Here is a 6984-nt window from a genome sequence, read left to right as displayed (position 1 = left end):
AGAAAAGGATTGCTATTACTAGAATTACTACGTTATGAGATTATGGGGAACACGTATACCCTAGTTATTTCTCTTATCTTGATAACAACCAAAGTTGAGTTTAATTATTGACTACTTATTAAGTTCTTACTATTTGTTTCACACAAGCACAACCCCCCTTTTTATTACCTGTTTCTGGAAATAATTTGACTAATCGAATATAATTGTTGGTTAAAAGTAAAGTCTAAACCATTTTCCTCGTGGGATCGATCTCAACCTACAAATTGGGTTCTTTACTTGATAACGATCGCTTATGCTTCTGAAAGGAGGTGTAATTTGAGCGTATCAGTAGTGGAGGTTAGGGAAATACAAGACAGAGATCTGATATTGCTTCAACTAACGGGTGCAATTCATCAGCAGAGAGTTGAGGTTTTCTCCCAAGGGGGAGATGGTGTGCTTCGCTATCATGGTCGATTATGTGTTCCTAAGGTGGGTGAGTTGAGACAACAGATTCTTGTAAAAGCCCATAACTCCAGGTATTCTATTCATCCAGGCGCCACTAAGATGTACCGCGATCTGCGGGAAGTATTTTGGTGGAATGGTATGGAAAGGGATATAGCGGATTTTGTAACTAAGTGCCCTAATTGCCAGCAAGTGAAGGTAGAACATCATAAACCAGGATGTATGACTCAAGAGATAAACATTCCTAGTTGGAAGTGGAAAGTGATCAGGATGGACTTCATTACAAGTTTACCTCGTACTCGCATACAGCGTGACTCCATTTGGGTGATAGTTGACAGAGTTACTAAGTCTGCGCGCTCTTTGGCGGTTAAGACTACAGATTCGGCGAAGGACTACGCCAACCTTTACATTAATGAGATAGTCAGGTTGCATGGGGTTCCTTTGTCTATCATTTCAGATAGAGGTCCTCAGTTTACTTCTCATTTCTGGAATTCATTTCAGAAAGGTCTTGGTACTTAGGTTAATCTTAGCACCGCATTTCATCCAAAAACGGATGGTCAGGTAGAGCATACCATTCAGACCTTAGAGGACATGTTGAGAGCTTGTGTGATCGATTTCAAGGGTAGTTGGGATGATCACCTTCCTCTTATAGAGTTCGCCTACAATAATAGCTAATATTCCAGTATTCAGATGACCCCTTATGAGGCATTGTACGGGCGTAGATGCAGATTTCCAGTTGGTTGGTTTAAAGTAGGTGAAGCAGCCTTGATAGGGCCAGATTCGATTCATGATGCCATGGAAAAGTTTGGCTCATTAGAGATAGACTTAACAGCCCAGAGTCGCCAGAAGTCCTATGCAGATGTAAGGAGAAGGAACTTGGAGTTCCAAATTGATGATCGGGTTTTCCTGAAAGTGTCACCTATGAAGGGGTTGATGAGATTTGGGGAAAAATGGAAGCTCAGTCCTAGATATGCAGGCCTTTACAAGATCTTAAAAAGAGTTGGAAAAGTGGCTTATGAGTTAGAGTTACCAGCAGAACTAGGAGTAATGCATCTGGTCTTTCACATTTCGTTGTTGAAGAACTGTTTGGGTGATCCAGCATCTATAGTACCTTTAGAGTGTGTGGCTGTGAAGGATAGTCTCACTTATAATGATGTGCTAGTTGATATTCTTAATCATCAGGTTTGAAGGTTGAGAAACAAAGAAGTCGCTTTAATGAAGGTTTTGTAGAGGAGTCAATCTGTAGAGAGAGCTACTTGGGAAGTAGAAGCTTGAGGTAATAGTTCCTCTCCAATCTTTCAGTTACTCATACGTAGCTTCAATCTTAGTATCATCTTCCTTCAATATCTACTTTCATTTTCAGCGTATTTGCATGTTCTTGGAACTTAGTTGAGTCAGAAATCAGATTCTAGCAATTAGTGGTAGGGTTTGCAGCTCTTTCCCTCCCTATCCAACTAGTTTAGACTTCATTCGAGGACAAATGTTCCCAAGGGGGAGATAATGTAACACCACGTATCCTAAGCAGACCAAACCAACAGATTTTCCAGAAGTTGCAGGTGCAACTCACGGTTGCCACCCACAGACAGTAGGGTGACCCACGGCCTGTCCTGGTGGTCTATGGTTCACCACCTACAACCCCCTCCCAGAAAAGGTCCAGAAAACTGTCTAACGGTTGACCCACGACCAGACCCACATACCATTAGGCAGACCACGGATCGTAGGTCAGACCACAGGCAGTGGTCCTGGTCCGTGGATCACACCCCTCAGATGTTAGTCCCAGAACCCCATCGACGGTCGCCAGGACAGACCGTCGGACCATGCACGGACTGTCGGTCTGGTCCGTCGGTGACCCCGACAGCTTTTAAGTCAGGGGTCGTTTGGTCTTTTCCTCATGTGTTGGACCCCTAAACTATGTCGTTTAACCCCTAAACTATATGGTTTTGATCATTTTTAGCCTAGTAAACTAATTAGAACCTAACCAATCAATTATTCACCAAAATCAAGCGAAACTTAGAGCAAAATAGAGGAGAAAGTCCAGCAACCCTAGTTCAAGAATGCAGCAAATTTCATCAGTTCCAGCCCCAAAATTGAAAGATTTCTCCGTGGAATTCGTCACCAGGTATGTGGGATTTTACTAGTGGTTCCTTTCACCCATTGGGTCCCTAAATTTCAATTAGAATCTTGATTCCTTAATATTATCTAGACCTAGGGTTTCTTGAATGTTAGTAATTGTTGGGTTTTAGCTGTTAGAATGATCCAAATAAGATTATCATAATGTTACTTAGTTTTTTGTATGATATTCAGAACCCTAGCTATTTAGTTCTTTTAGTTCATGAATTACACATGCTAGGTTAGTTATTTCAAATATGCATGTTTCAGTTTACAACTGTCACATTATTAGTTATAATTGTTGCATTTTCAAAGTTTGCATGTCAGATTATTGAGTTATCCCATTTACTTCAGTATGTTATAAATTTCACATATTCAGTTAGGAGTAGGCTTAATACAGAGTTGGACTAGGGTCAGTCACCTTCAAGTCCCAGATCTACGTTCCCCCGTAGGTTATAAGTCCCATTTGTGGGCATCAGTTTAGTGATCACACCAGTCATGCCTCTATACCTCTGGCAGGGTATATGAGGTCCTCTCGATGGGGCGTATACATCGGACTCTACATTTAGCTCATGTGTTTTTATATCAGTTATTAGTAGCTCCCACAGTCAGATTCCATTGATTGACCATGTTATCAGTTACAGTCAGATTTCAGTCTCAGCATGTTATAAACTTGGTCATTGCATTCAGTTAGCTCATGTTCAGTATTTTCAGTATAGTATCATGCTTATCTCAGGTCATTGCTCAGTTATATGCTTTGTTCAGTTATGTATATTGTTCAGCTTTATTTTATATTTGCATGCTCAAGACCTTTCAAGTACTGACGCATACTCTGCGCTACAACTTCTCGTGATGTAGGTTCAAGTCCTCGGCTTCCAGATCACGCTTAGATCGATTCCCGATCTTCAGCTCAGCAGTATCAGTGGTGAGTCCTCATTCTCTGAGGACGACAGACATGTTTCTTTTGCTTTTAGTCTTTAGTTTCGGTCTTTGCTAGATTTAGTTGGGGCATGTCCCAGCACTTCTAGTCAGTTAGAGGTTTATTTCAGACATAGTTAGTTTCAGCTTTAGCATTTGAGTTTGACCTTTCAGTTGTTGTTAAACTCTCAGTTTTTATATATTCAGATAATTATGGGTATCCCATCATTTCATTTATGGTTATCTTATGATTTAGCTTCCGCACAGTATTTCCTTACTTCAGTTTATTTGGTATGTTTATGATATGCCAGCAGGGTTAGCTTGGGGCCACTCGTGATCCTAGGTCCCGTGTCCGCGTCCTGGGGGTAGCTTCGAGGCATGACATTAACTTGGCTTACTGCTGTGGACACGTTTTTCCTATTTTATCTCTGCATAAATGAACTATTCCCGCCTCTTCATTTTAAGTCTGGTATGTGTTATGTGAACCTGGTTCATGTTGTCATTATCAAAAGTATTTTGAGCAATTCATTATTCATCAAATGTTATACCAGAATTGGCAGACATTCAAGATACTACCAAATTAGGTGTCTCCAATTTTCAACCTGGTGCAGGAGGTGGAGAGGGTGGTTGCATCGACGTATGGGGCATAGCATGGTGACCACCATTTAAGTGTTGATGAGGCGGTGGCAGACGCTAAACATTACCACCCATTACAGCTGGTGGTGGAGGGGGCCTATTTAAGGGTGGAGCTAACTGTGAGGGCTGCGGAGGTGGCATTCTTCTGCACATTTGTTGTTGCAGAATGCCACCTGCAGGTGGTTGCATAGGCTGTCTCTGGCAAGCTTGTGGTGGAGGCATCTGCATTGCTGGGTAGACATTAGGGTGCAGTGGTGGTGGCTGAATTGTTGGAACAGAAGCTGGAGGCATAGGACCATTTGCAAAAGGCAGTGGGGGAATAGGAGCATCAACCGCACCATTGGCTTCTAGAACACTGGGAACCGTGGTTCCCCATAAAGTTCTATCGTATTCAGTACCTTTATTGCATAGTCAACATCTTCTTCACTTCGGAATTCCACAAAACCGTATCCCTGATGATCATTAGTAACTCTGTCCTTGGGGATATAAACATTGACTACTAAACCTGTTTGAACAAACAGGCTCCCATAATAACTCTTCAGCAATTTGAGGGTCGAGATTGCCGACATAGGTAGAAATTCATAGTTAGGTTAGCCAGCCCGGTAACCCAGACAAGTGGGAGGCGGAGCACTTTCCCTATCATACGATTCTGCCAGACTATTCTATTTCATTCATTCTCCATTCCGTCTACTCCGGGAACCTATAATCTGACGATTCTTTCACATATGATCTTTTTCGTGACTTCGACATCAGTGATCTACGACCATCCTTTCTTCTTTCCATTCCAAAAAGGAATAGTTGGCTGATAGGGGCGGTGGCGTCTTGGTTGCCCTCCACCCAGTGTTGGCTTAGAAGGTTTGCCGGAATTCAAAAGTACCCACAAAATAGTAAAAGTTGCCAGGTTTTAAACTAAACTAAACCAGAAACACATAAGCTAAACATAATATCCTTGAGGAAGCAAGACTAAATAAATACTAAGTTATATAAGTCTCCGAATAAACATTTGTGACTTGAAAGTTGTCCCCCATGATAGTCTTGACCGAGTAAAAGCTTGAAATGTATCTAGTCGTTGCAATAACATCATGGTAAACATTAACCACCCTGGGCTTCTTCCATTTTGGGTTGTAAGTAAGGTGGTTCAAAATCAAACTGAAACCAATAACCCGAACCTAAAAAAAGTTGTTGGTTCATCGGTAATGGGTTATTGGTTTAATGATTTTGATTTTTTTATTATCGGGTTATCGGTTCTTAACGAGATTTTTTCTTAACGGATTAACTGATAGCCCGATTGTTTATTAATAAATGATATTTATACCATTCGGTATATAAATCCTGGACTTAGGATTTACTTCCTTTTTTTTCTGACAGTCTCAAACTTTTGATTATTCTACAATGTGTTAGTGTTGTTTTTGAGCAAGATACAAGCTATCAACATATGTGCATTGTTTATTTGGTTTGTCACCATGCTTCTAAGTGATTTTCAATCATTTATTTTTTGTATCAAATCATAGCGGTTAAATCGATAACGATCAATAACCTATAAACCAGTAACCGGTAACCAGTAAGCCAATATCTTAATGGTTCTTAACAATTTAGCATGTCTACAAACTGATAACTGATAAGTCGAATTGATAAACTTCAAAACCGAACCGATCGATACGCAGCCCTTGTTGTAAGAAGCTAGTTTTGTGCGACTTCATCAAGATTTCTCCATCTTTCCAAAATATTATCAGTTCAAAATTATAGTTATCCATATCAGAGGGAATAGAATCCACCAAAATGTTATCTTTAGTTCAAGATTCAGCAATCCCATACTCTTTCATCCACCAGATATTAAGCCATTGTTTGTCGATATGATCAGTCAAACAAAGACAATTCCCCAACTCTGCTAGCCTTAAACGCGAGGATGGAGTTTCCAGACCCAGTGGAGCTGGCAGGGACTTGATCTTTTCTGCCTCAATATCGAAGCAGTAAATTCTATCATTTTCTTCGCGATCCATCCAATGAAGAGCACCATTGACATTAACCTGGCCAAAACTATACCAAACAGGACGAAATTTCACCCACTTATCTCCATTCCACACCAACTCCAAGGTATAAACCTCCGATTCCAATACTTTAGTATGATCCTGAACCTTTTTGTTTACTAATCTCAACACCTTATAATCTCATTATTTGCCTTCTTTGTATTCATTCTTCATATGTATTATTCTGTAATTGTATGTATATCAGATCAAAATTTGAAATTTCAATATATCGTGCCTTTTGAATTACCTTTTTTCTCATTATGTCTTTCTATTTATCGTCTTGGATATGAGGTATTGTTGACCCGAAAGTTGTGAGATTAACCCCGATAGCAGCAGCGTGCTTGATGTGGGAAATAGCCTTGCAAGCGTAAGCAAATATGATTTGGGTTAGGCTAATCCCATGACTTAAGACTGTCAATCTCGAGAAGGCTAGCACAATCAAAATTAGCACCTAAGTTGGCTAATTTGGTAACAAGTGCAGGATCACTGTTGCACTTGACAGCACAGAAAAGATAGAGTACTGTTTTGTTGCTGCTTCTATGCATTTATTGATCTCCTTACATAGTTACAGACTGCCCATATATGACAAAAATTGATCACGCTTATGAAGTATCACTTACGTTACAAAATTGTATCCATGTTGCCTGATAGTTGAAGATCACTACATAGTGAGATACACAATCTGAATAAATATGTGCTAATATTCCTTGAATACCTGCTTTAGAAAACTTCAAGTCTTACACCTGTTCAAATTTCTAATATCCCTACTTGCTTAGCTCTGACCGAACTCATCTAGAAATGTTTTTCATAGTGAACAGGGTTATTTAGTTCCTATATAGACATTACTGCATCT

At 40.1% G+C, this 6984-nt stretch overlaps 1 pseudogene; it reads right to left on the bottom strand.

The window, feature by feature from the left end:
- Positions 1-4065: 4065 nt before the first annotated feature.
- Positions 4066-4673, bottom strand: LOC125861282 (uncharacterized; annotated as a pseudogene).
- Positions 4674-6984: the final 2311 nt, after the last annotated feature.

Source organism: Solanum stenotomum, chromosome 4, assembly GCF_019186545.1.
Source record: "Solanum stenotomum isolate F172 chromosome 4, ASM1918654v1, whole genome shotgun sequence".
Classification (NCBI taxonomy): Eukaryota; Viridiplantae; Streptophyta; class Magnoliopsida; order Solanales; family Solanaceae; genus Solanum; species Solanum stenotomum.
The sequence above is the reverse complement of the archived record's forward strand: the minus strand, read 5'-3'. Positions and strand labels throughout refer to the sequence as shown.